Consider the following 12158-nt stretch of genomic DNA (forward strand, 5'->3'; position numbering starts at 1 on the left):
AGCCCCTCAACACGTGGTGGCTTTTCCCCGAGAAATTCTCTCTCCCTCTCCACACAGTCAGCTGCTTTACATCTTCACTTATACATGAGATCCTTTATATTTCCTCTAACCAGTTTTCCAATCACACTCTCCCATTCACAATAACACCATGTCGGGTGGTCTGTCTTTCATTTAGTCTTCTCCTGGCTGTGCCTCCGTGTCCTTGAGCTCTAAACCGCTCTGCCACTCTTGCACTGATCTCTGAACCCATAGATCTATGAAGGAAGCTCCGTATTTGAAATAATCCTTCTGCCAACTAAATTAACCTCATCAAATACAAACCATTTCTTTTCAAATTAAATGCTCTTTGCATTGGAATTCTCCAGCTTTAGGTTTTCTTAGAGCAGGGGAAAGGGGAAATAGAAAACTTCACAGGCGGAGGGATTAATTACTTCTGTTGTACTTGCCTTTTTGATGAAATGACTGTAATTGCAAGCAATACTTCTCCTTCATAAGATCTGCAGGCGTATTAACCCAAGTGTCTGCGACACGTGACCTGAGGGTAGCCGGGAAGTACAAAGAGGAAAGCCCAGGGGAAGAAAGCTGACCCTGGGTTCAGACAGGAGCCAGGGGCCAGGGGACAGAAAGGCCAACGTTTCTGAAGGCTACGAGAGCACACAGGAACCAGGGGGCCAGGGATCGGACCCCGGGCAAGGAAGGAGGAATGAGAAATGAAAAGAGGCAGGTGCACTATTGCTAAGGTGCTCACCGTGGTGGGCTGAGTCTTCCAGAGAGTCACAGCGATGCCACTGACACTTCTCCATCCGGAGGCGGGGTCTGTGTTCCCGGCCAAATGACAAGCAAGTGAGAATGTACTCAACACTCAAGTATTCACAAAATTCACTTCCCATGACCCTTTCTTAAGAATTTACTTGAGCTTATGGGTCAGAGCCGCCATCTTCCAGTAATTCGCCAAAATGGCGAACACAGAGAGAAAGAGGAGAGGCACCAATACACGTTCTCTAGGCCTTTTAGAGAACATGTAGCTGTTCTTTGGCCACATACATGCGAATCTACAAGAAAGGTGATATTGTGGACATCAAGGGAATAGGTACTGTTCAAAAAGGCACACCCCACACATGTCACCATGGCAACACTGAAAGAGTCCACAATGTTACCCAGCATGCCGTTGGAATTGTAAACAAACAAGGGCAAGATTCTTGCCAAGACGATTAATATGCGTATCGAACATATTAAGCACTCTAAGAGCCAACATAGCTTCCTGAAACATGTCAAGGACGAGGAAAATGATCAGAAAAAGGAAGCCAAAGAGAAAGGTACCTGGGTTCAACCAAAGTGCCAGCCTGCTCCGCCCAGAGAAGCACACTTTGTGAGAACCAGTGGAAAGGAGCCTGAGGTGCTGGGACCTGTTCCCTGTGAATTCGTGGCATAATAGGTGTCTCACACTTTGCGAGAAGCAGTGGAGAGGAGCCTGAGGTGCTGGGACCTGTTCCCTATGAGTTCGTGGCATAGGAGATGAAACTGATAAAAGGCACTGGACTCAAAAAAAAAAAAAAAAAAAGAATTTACTTGAGGATGAGTTCCAACACAATAAGGAAATAATCTAGGAGGAAGATATGAGATCTAGGAAACAGAAGATTCTACTCAAGAGAAGGAAGGTCACAGAATGAGAGCTGTGCATTGGTCCTGGGACAGAAGGACAGAAAGCCCCAAGACAGAGGTTCAGGGGAAAGCGTGGCAGGGATTGTGGGGGGGGGGGGCTGAGGTGGGGCTAAGGATTCAAGAAGATACTATCCTTGAGAGTTTGGTATATTTATTATAGGCCTTTCCATACTATTTGATTTTCCCAATCATGTCTATTATTACTTTAAAAAAAAATTATCTTACTAAAAAATAAAATACTGTTGGTATCACTAATGGTCCAGATGTAGCCATTGAGTCAACTGAGAAATGGTTTGTGTTTGGGGACCTTGTTAATGATATTTGCTATGCAGGTTAGGGTTAGACTAATTAGACTGACGATGCAATGATCTAAATTGGCTATTAAGATAGAAATAAACTTACCAAGCTGAAGACAGGCTTTAAAATGAAATTGAAATCTGTATTTTAAGCTTTAATTAGCATATATATCGATGTCATTATAACAAAGAAAATATTTATGGCCTGGTTATGAGGCAAAGAGGTTTGAACAGGAGGCCACCAACGTTCTACTCCAAGCTCCATCACTAACTCACTGTGTAACCTCGGAAAATGCCTAACTGCTCTGCTCTTCAGTTTCAACATTTATGAAATGGAATTCTTTCATTTATACCACACGTATGTGTTGACTGTCTGCTGGTAGATGACACTGTGCTGGGCCCTGGGAGGGGCAACAGACAGCAAACCTCACTGAGCCCCATTCTAACGGAGGGGGCAGACAATAGGCACATGCAGAAGTATGTTACATAATATCCTAGAAGGGGACAGGTGTCATGCAGAAAAGGGAACCACAAAAGTGCAAGGAGGAGCAATGGAGTGGGGGCTGCGGTTTTTAATAAGGAAGTCACAGAGGCCTTTTGAGAGAAAAACATCTGAACAGAGTTGAAAGAGATGAGAACAAGATATGCCAACCCCTGGGAAAAGACTATCCCAGGTGGAGGGAATACTACGAACAGACCCAGCGACGTGGAAACTTGCCTGGTCTGTCGGAGGGGTAGCGAGGAAGCCCCCGGGGCCAAAGCAGAGCGTGTGAGAACAGGAGAGGAAGTCAGAGATGTGACTGAGGCCAGGGCATAGGGCCTGGGAGCCCATGGTAAGGACTTCGGCTTTTGCTCCGATCATGATGCAGTGGGGAATTTTAAGCAGAAGAGAGGTATGATTTGACTTCCATTTTAAAAAGGCTCACTCTGGCTGCTGTGTGGAGCATGGGCTATACGAGACAAAAAATAGAAGAAGAGAGACCAGGTAGGAAGTTTCTGCCATAATCCAGGTGTGAGGGGTTGAATTGTGTCCCTCCACCCCACCAGATTCATATATTGACGTCCTAACCCCCAGTACTTCAGAATGCGACTTTATCTGGAGATAAAAGTCTTTACAGACATAACTAAGTTAAGGCAAGGTCATCAGAGTGGGCCTCAATCCAATATAAGCCAATATAAGTGTATGTTTAAAAGGCATTTTATTTCAGTTTTCCCCTTACTCCTAGAAGGGACAACATAGACTGCAAATTATATGGATAATTTATACAACCTCAAAATGGTGAGAACACAATTAAGAAGTGGCATAGGCTATGCATGGCTTGTCTGTAAAGTAATCAGAGTTTCTTTACTGGATTGGTAATTTCCCCTATAGATAATTTCATAGTTGTGGTTTTCAAGAAGATAATGACAAGTCATTACTCTGAAATACTCTGAAATATTCATTGGGATTCATATGCTCCATGGTAGTATGTCTGGTTTTAGTCCATTTTATTTCTACAAAGATGTGTGTGTGTGTGTGTGTGTGTGTGTGTGTGTGCGCTTCCTGGGCTCAAGAATCAGAGAGATCTAAATTCAAATTCTGGCTCTGACACCAGCTATTTGAATGTGGCAAGTTACTGTTTAAGTCTTGGTTCCTTTATCTATAAAATGGCAATAAAAATACCTCATAGAATTGTTGTGAGGTGTGAGTATGTATAAAGTGCTTTACTCTAGTGATCAGTTCACAGCAAGTGTGCAACTAAGCTAGGGCTGGTAAGTCTCTAACGGAGCTGTAGGGATTCACGTTGAGAGTGAGCACTCTCTGTATGGTCAGAAAAAATACAGGACAGGTAGCTCCGAGGCTGGGCCTTAAAGCAGGAGGGAGCGTTACACAGACAGCAGAGACCAAGACTTCTCACATTTTAATGTGGGTTCCAATCACCCAGGGATCTTATTAAAATGCAGACTGTGGGTCGGGAGGTCTGGGTGGGCCCTGAGATTCTGCATCCCTGACAAGCTCCCAGCTGATGCCCGTGTAGCCGCCTGGCCCACACTTTGACCAGAAAGAGCCAGATGACAAGCAAGTGGAACGGTGTGAACTGGCCCTTGGAGAGTAGACAGACAGTATGTTGGGTGACACAGTCAGTCTGGCTGAAATAAAGTTAACATCAGAAAATACTGAGGAAAGGTTTGGAAAGTAGGATGAAGCCGTGTTCTGGCAGGCTGTGAAGGGCTCGTTGATTCTACACTTCCTTGTGTCAGACATGGTCAGTCCATAGACGGCGGTGAGCAGGGAACAGCATGGTGAAGACGTACATTCAGATCTCACTGTGGTGGTTATCTGTGCAGCACATCTGAGCAAGGACGGCCCAGAGATGAGGAGACCCAAGGAAGATTGCTCCTGTCGGGGGCCTTTCATCTGGGACAAACTGAAATCCCTTCAAACCAGTTTGAGTAACAGGAAATGGGGAGGTGGTTATTGTTAAGGCCACAGAACTAAGAACGAGGAGCTGAATCATTTCTGGAGACCAGCCTGTCTCTCATCCGAGTCACTTCCTAAGGGTTTCTGCTTCTCTCCATGCATCTGCTGCATCCGACTTTCTCCTACAACTGGCTTTCCCGTGCCTTCCTCTTGCACTGGGACCACAGTGGCCCATGGATTTTGCATTTACTGTCCATGACTCACTGGAAACTGTTGTCTGTGTCTTTTAATTCAAACACCCACAGAAAAATTCAGATAGGCTTGGCTCATCTTTTGAGACCTGTCTCACCTTTTGAGACAGGTCACACAGTGCATAGGTCAATCGTGAACAGACCACCCTTTCCTGTCAGGTAGTCAGAGGCAGGAAAAGATCATGCAACTCAGCAGGGGCCCTGGGCCAGGGCAGAGTCCTTAAAAAGGCTGTGGGCAGATACCTCAACATATGTATGTCTAATGGGAAAAATACTCAAGAATAGCCTATCCTTTTAAAAAGGAAAAAAAAAAAAAAGCCTTCTTCTTTTTCCTTTCATTCAGACTTCCTCAGATCAGTCTCTGCTTTCTCTGTCTCCTGACTTCCCTGCAGTCTGGCTTCTGTCTCCCATTTCTCCACATGCTCCGAGACTGCTCTATCAAAGGTCACCTGTGACTTCCCAAGTTACCAGATACCAAAAACAGTAACCCCAGTGTCTCTGTGGCTCTGATTCTGCCTTGTGTCAATTAGTACAGGGAACCCTCCCCAATATGCCTGAACAAATCTAATCACGTCAAGTAAATCATAAGTTTTAATGAGGCAGTAATAAGGTTAGAGTACACAGTGAACATAATTTCATTTGACAAATTCCGCCCATTTTCCTTTACTCAGTTTCCACACTTGCCAAGGATAGCTTCTGGCCTTTCTTTCAAAACTTGCAGCCAGCTGACCCCCCGAGTCTGGAGGCTTCATGTTCCCCAAACGTGAGTGGCTATCTCACGAGAGGGAGTTCTCATCCCACACCCTTACCACTGGAAAAAGTGTCACCTCTTGGTTTCTTCCAGGACTTTCTGCTAGATGTACATAACTGTCCACTGTCCAATCATTGCAGGTTCCTGAAAGAGGAGGGCTACTGCTCCATGAACACAGGGCCCCAGGTGTCAGCTTAGGCTCTCCCCCCACCCCACCCTGCCTCCTGCCCCCTGCCCCCGAGATCAGGGAGCAGGCTCATTCCCATAGAGGTCAGCTATGAATTCAGCCCAGCTCATAACTCCTTGGAGAATTCAGGGTCCAATCCCACAATTAGGAAAAGATATTCTCTTATTATGGTTTGGCCTTGTTCTTTAATGGCAACTCCATGTCTCCAGTATTTAGGCCAGGTGCTTTCTCCCACAGTTCATATCCCACGTATCAGCAGATTCTGTTGGCTCTACTTTTAATATATATCCCGAACCCAGCCACTTTTCACTACATCCATTACTGCCATCCCAGTCCATCAGGGCCATTCCAGTCATGTATCACCCAGATTAGCACAACAGCCCTAGTATAAAGCTCTCCCATCTTTATTCCATTCTAGCCATGCTAGCAGTCTTGAAAAACAGTAACAATAGCTAATATTTTTTGAGCACCTACTGCGTGCCAGGTACTTCTTTACATGTACTTAATCCATTGGAACTGAGACCCTGAGAAGTCAGAAAATTTGCTCAAGGTTACACAACTGATAAGCAGCAAATCCGGGAATAGAGCCTGGCTGTAGCCCCAACCACATGGTACAGCCATACTGCCTTTGATACATGGTGGTTTCCTTACAGTCATTTTCTAAATACGTCATTTTTCTCTTGACCTGAAAACATTACAAAATATTCCAGGTAATTAGGTATTTCATTTTAATATTTAATTTTGGAATTTGAGATTCTTTGTGGCTTTATAACCAATGTCTGTAAGTAACTCAGGGTTGCTTCAAAAGGCAACCTGTTTCAAGGATACAGGATTTAACATGTTATCTATTAGATCTACGGTTTGTGAGCCCTTATAAACTTGGATCTGAGTAGTGTATAACTATTTGCAAGCTCAGTTTTTTCATCTCCTTTATCACATCCTCAGTTCTTTGAGCTCTTTTTCAAATTCAAGTTCTAATTTCCTTCAGAGCATGGAGAATGTCTGAAATCTTTCCTGGGATATTCTTTTGCTATCTACTCTTCACCTGCCTTTTACTTATTCTGTTCCTTTTTTCTACTAGAGGGAGTAGGGGGCAGGAAGGGCACAGGTGCTGGGTTGTGGTGGTTTTTCATAATTCCCCTGCTGGCTCCTTTCTGCCATCATTCATCTTCTGAAAATGGCAGGTCTACCCAGGCCCTCTATTTCCAATATCCAGGACATTGTAAGGGAAATTGGCTACTTGAAGCAGCTGGCAGCTTCAATTTGGGTTTCACAATACAATATCATGGAGGGGGGCACACCCAATGCTGTTTTTGCGTCTCCCTGCAGAGCATGGCTCACAGTGACACACACCTGTCATACGCTCTCCAGAGACCCACCTGGTGTTTCTCACAGCTGAATTCAGTCAGCAACCGCAAATGAGTTGTGTAGCTGTTTCCTCTTGGTGATTTCTTACTTCCGGATTGTGTCTCTCTCCATTTGGAAAATTCATTCTCGAGTTGGACAGGTCTGTTGCAATTGCTTTTGAAATTCACCTGGTTTTAGTCCAAAAATATCTGGCAGATATTCTTCCCAATTTGTGGCATAAACTTACAGTTGTTTACAAATATTAAGTTTTCTACTCATATCAACCCTTTAGTTTTCAACAGTTGCAATAGTATGGAAAGTAAAAAGCCTTCTGGTTCAAAAACTGAAATAATCAGGACTCTGTGAAGGTCATCCATATCCCAGGTAATTTGAAAAATAGCATCACAATGATGATGGTGGGAACAAGGGGTTGTGGCAGGAAAAGAGGAGATGAAGTTATTGGAAATGCAAATAATTGGTAATTAGAGATCATGATTAGAGTTCAGAAGTCAATAATGGAAATAGACTAGGCTGGGTGTGGTGACATGTGCCTGTAGTCCCAGCTACTCAGGAAGCTGAGGCAGGAGGATTGCTTGAGCACAGGAGTTCAAGGCTGCAATAAGTTATGATCGCACCATTGTACTCCAGCCTGGGTGACAGAGTGAGACCTTATTTCTTTAAAAAAAAAAAAAAAAAAAAAAGGAAATAGACTAGGAATTACATTTTAGAGCTGAAGCTATGTCAGTAACTTGTAGCACAATAGAGAAATTTTTTCTGAAAGCACAGTCACAGTATTAGTCTTATCTACAGTATAATCAAGTTGGGCCATTTAAAACAGCAAGCTCAAGCTTTAACAGGTCATGAGAAGATAAGGCAAGAAGACACAAAGCTTGGTCTCAGATTCACATTTGACTGAGATCACAGACTGAGACACAATAAATAGGAATCAAAACAAAATCAGCTGGCAAGATGAAGTACACTTTGGGAAAGGGGCAAAGGTCAGGGATTTGAGAAACCACCAAGGTGGATACTAGAAGATGGCAACATAGCTTGGATATTCCCTACCTTTGACCCATAAATATCTCAGTGATACAGATATCTGTAACTTAGCTTTTCAGTTAAATGTTTTCTTTAAAGACCAACTATTACCCTCTTGTCCAAAAGTGGGCAACGATCTCCACTAATTGAATTCATGACATATGCTTTAATAAAAGCTATCAATTATAACTACCATTTGTAGTGTACTTTATCATTTACAAAGATTTTTTTTTAACACACACTATCATAGTTTGACTGACTACAGTTGGAGTTTTTTTATAAATTATTTATTCCTACTTGACAGATGAGGAAACTGTAGTGCAGACAAGTAAATGACTTGCCTAAGAATTACACTGTGTGGGATGTAGTACAACCAGTAGAATAAAGGCTCTGTTATTTATCTACATATTCTTTCACATATGGAGTAAACACATCTAAAGTTTCAATAAATGTCTTTCCCATATATGCAATATCATTCAAATGTATATGGAGAGGAATAAAAACTTACTGAACATGGCAAATCTAAGGATACCACCTAAATTGAGGTACAGTCAAAAGTACCCTTGATAATAGGTAGATTTAGAAAATGTTATTACTTTCATGCAAGATTTATTGCATTTTGTTTAAATATTTGCCATTTATATACTTATCCAATCTTATACCATGTGTTGCTGTGATGGTTAAAGAAGATAACGGAGTCAAATCTTTCAAAGGAAGCAGTTTTTAAAATCAGTGTAAATTAATGACATGGCTCCATTGAAGTATCATGACTACCTATATCTATATATAGACATAAATTTTCTCAAGGGATAATAAAAGTACAATTATTATTATGCATTAGTAATTGTTTTATGCCTTTAGAAAAAGGACAACAAAAGATAACTCTTACATTAATTAACAATGCCAATTAAGGAATGAGTGAAGGAAGAAAAAACACCAGTGAAAATAAGAGACATTTAGAAAGGTAGGAAGAAAACCCTATTAGAACAGTGTCACAGGAACCAGTCAAAAAGCAAGCACACAGTCATGAAGAGGGCTCAGAAAAGAGGAATGCCTTTAGTCACTGGCAATCTCCAGTAACAGTTCCACAAAATGAGTTGCTCTGTATGGGGCTGGCAAGTCCAAGTCCTAAGGAACTGAAGTGATTCCAACTTACGAGATGAACAGTAGTAGCATAATGACATGCTAAACATAACAGCTTTTTAAAAAGCAGCTCAGGAAGGCTCAAAAATGATGGATTAAGCACAGGCTTAGAAAACTTTCATCCCCCAAACAAAATGATGAAGAATACAACATAGGTACTGGAATCAGGGAGGGATACCACTGGATCCAGACAGATTGATTATTGGCAATTACCCTCCTAATAAAATGATGGAAGATAATATAAACACACACTCTCCAGATTAATCCACAATGATAAGAAAAAGAAATTTAGAAATCATGATGAATTCTGGAAAGAAAAGTAAATCTTTCAAAAGAATTATATCCACAATACATGCTGAAGTAAAGTGTTGCCAGAGTAAAGTTGAGATGTGGAAAACAGCTGGCTCTAAAATTCTAACAAGAGTTCTAGAATAGAGAAAATGGAGGAAAAGAAATAAAAAGAGCTATATGCCGTTTTCATATCAGATGTAAACCAAAATGACACAGGGAAGTTAAAAATAAAGAGTATTATCAAATACTGACAAAAACTGTAGCAAGATCAAACACACAGAATCCAATCAAAAAGCATTAAAGGGAAAAAAAATACAAGGGGAACACCACAAAATTAACCATAAAAGAAGCTAAAAAGATAATAAAAGCTTCAGCTCCTAAGAAAAATTACTAGGCACCAAAGGAGTAATCCAGTTTTTAGTAAGATGATACGTAGACTGAGCTATTGTTTTTAACTACCAACAACAATTAGAAAAGTAATTTTAAAGACAGTTACAATTTGCAAGACTGTTATGAAGAAAACTGTAAAACTTTATTGCTAGAAAAGAAAGACAGATAGACACAGACCAACCAGTCACATTCATAAATGGGACGATCTGATATGGTCATTCTCTACAAATACATTTTTAAAAATTCAATGCAGTTCTAATAAAAAAAATCCTACATATTTTCCCCCAGAAGCTGGCAATGTGATTTTAAAATTCATGGGGAGGTGTAAGACAACAGCCAGAACAATTTTTAAGAGTATTAATAAGGGAGATGCCTTACAAAACTACAGTAATTAATTAAACTACTACAAAACTATAGTAATTAAAATATACTGGTTGCAAAAGTACATAAACCAACTAATGGAATAGGAAAGGAAGTCTAGAATCAGACCTCAATACATAAAGGCACTCGTATATGACAGATATAGAATTATAAGTCAAGTAGAAAGAATAAACTAGTAAGTAATAGTACTGAGGCAAATGGCTATGCATTTGAAAAAGATAAAACAGGATCTTTAGCTCACAGCATACACAAAATTAATTTCAAATGAATACAAGTCTAAAAACGCAAAGCAAACAGGAGCTCATATATTGTTGGTGGGAGTGTAAAGTAATATAATTACTTTGGAATACAATTTGGCAATTCCTATAAAGCAGAACACATTTATTCACTAAATTCAACATTTCCATTCAGAATTGCTTATGAGATAGAAAGGATGTTTATTTTGAAACTGTTTGTAAAAGTGAAAGTGCAAACAATCTGATTATCCATCAATAAGAAAAATGATTAACTGTGGTACAGAAATGGATTAATTGTGGTATATTGAAACAATAGAATGCTTTATGGTAATTAAGAGGAATTAACTACAGGATTTAATCAAATCTAAGATGACATCAACTATAAGGTGCACCATTATTTTGTCATTAAGAGAATGCTGCCAATTTTAAGACACTACTGATTTAGAAAGCCTCCCAATTTACAAGATGTTTTATTGTGGAAAAATGGAAAACAACATGTATCAACGTGGCTATATCTCAAAGACACAATGTTGGGTGAAAAACAGCAGGTTTCAAAATGATGGATACAATGTCCATTTCATAAAATTTTAAAAAATAAAATAGTCCTACTTATTTAAAAAATACACATGTAAAATGATGATGAAAACATGCATGAAAATGATACACATTAATATCAAGATAGTTATCTCTTAGTAAAAAAAGGGAGGAGGAAGGTAAAGTGGTTAAGAGCTTTAGCCACATAGCTTTTACATTTATTTATTATAGACAAAAAAAGGGACTGCAGCTTTTGCACAGCTTTTTTATATGCTAAAAGTAAGCTTATCTTCCCCACCAAGGGACAGAGACAAATCACTCCACAGCCTCTGTGATACACACAATTATAGAATGTTTATTCTTCAAACACAATGAAGAAACACAGATTGCTCAACATTCCTGAGAGATTTTACTGTTCACTCACAGGGAGTGGGGAGGGAGAATGTGTGTGTCAGGGGGAGGGGTAGTTAATTTGAACTAAAACAACATGGCCAAGTGTTAACATTTTATAAACTTTGGGAATGACATCAATGTCTACTATATTATTTCCTGAATGTCTGAAACATTTTTTTTACTTAAAAAATTTATAATTTAAAAAGCACGAAGTACAATTTAAAGGGTGAGCTCTATCAAAATATCAGGAAGTAACTCCTACACTATGTAAACTGTTTCATAGAAAAATATGGAAAGCTTTCCAAATCACTCTAGAAGGCTAGCAAAACCCCTTCTACCAATACCAGGAATAAGGATAACACGATAAAATAAAATTATAAAGCAATCTCACTGCTCAACCTGGACATAAGAATACTAAGTAAAATGTTAGCACACTGAATCTAGTAGCATGACCAAGTTGGGTTAATCCGATTCTATATATGAAATCTATTAATATAATTCATTACATTAACAATTATATTTTTTTAAAAACCAAATTGCCATGCAAACATGGAATTCAACATCTATTCCAGATTTTATTTTTTAATAACCCTGATTAGAGCTGGGTGTAGTGGCTCACGCCTGTAATCCTAGCACTCTGGGAGGCCGAGGCGGGAAGATTGTTTGAGCTCAGGAGTTCAAGACCAGCCTGAGCAAGAGCGAGACCCCGTCTCTACTAAAAATAGAAAGAAATTATATGGACAGCTAAAAACATATATAGAAAAATTAGCCAAGCATGGTGGCGCATGCCTGTAGTCCCAGCTACTTGGGAGGCTGAGGCAGTTGTATTGCTTGAGCCCAGGAGTTTGAGGTTGCTG

The sequence above is a fragment of the Eulemur rufifrons genome, chromosome 4 (genome assembly GCF_041146395.1).
Source record: "Eulemur rufifrons isolate Redbay chromosome 4, OSU_ERuf_1, whole genome shotgun sequence".
NCBI lineage: Eukaryota > Metazoa > Chordata > Mammalia > Primates > Lemuridae > Eulemur > Eulemur rufifrons.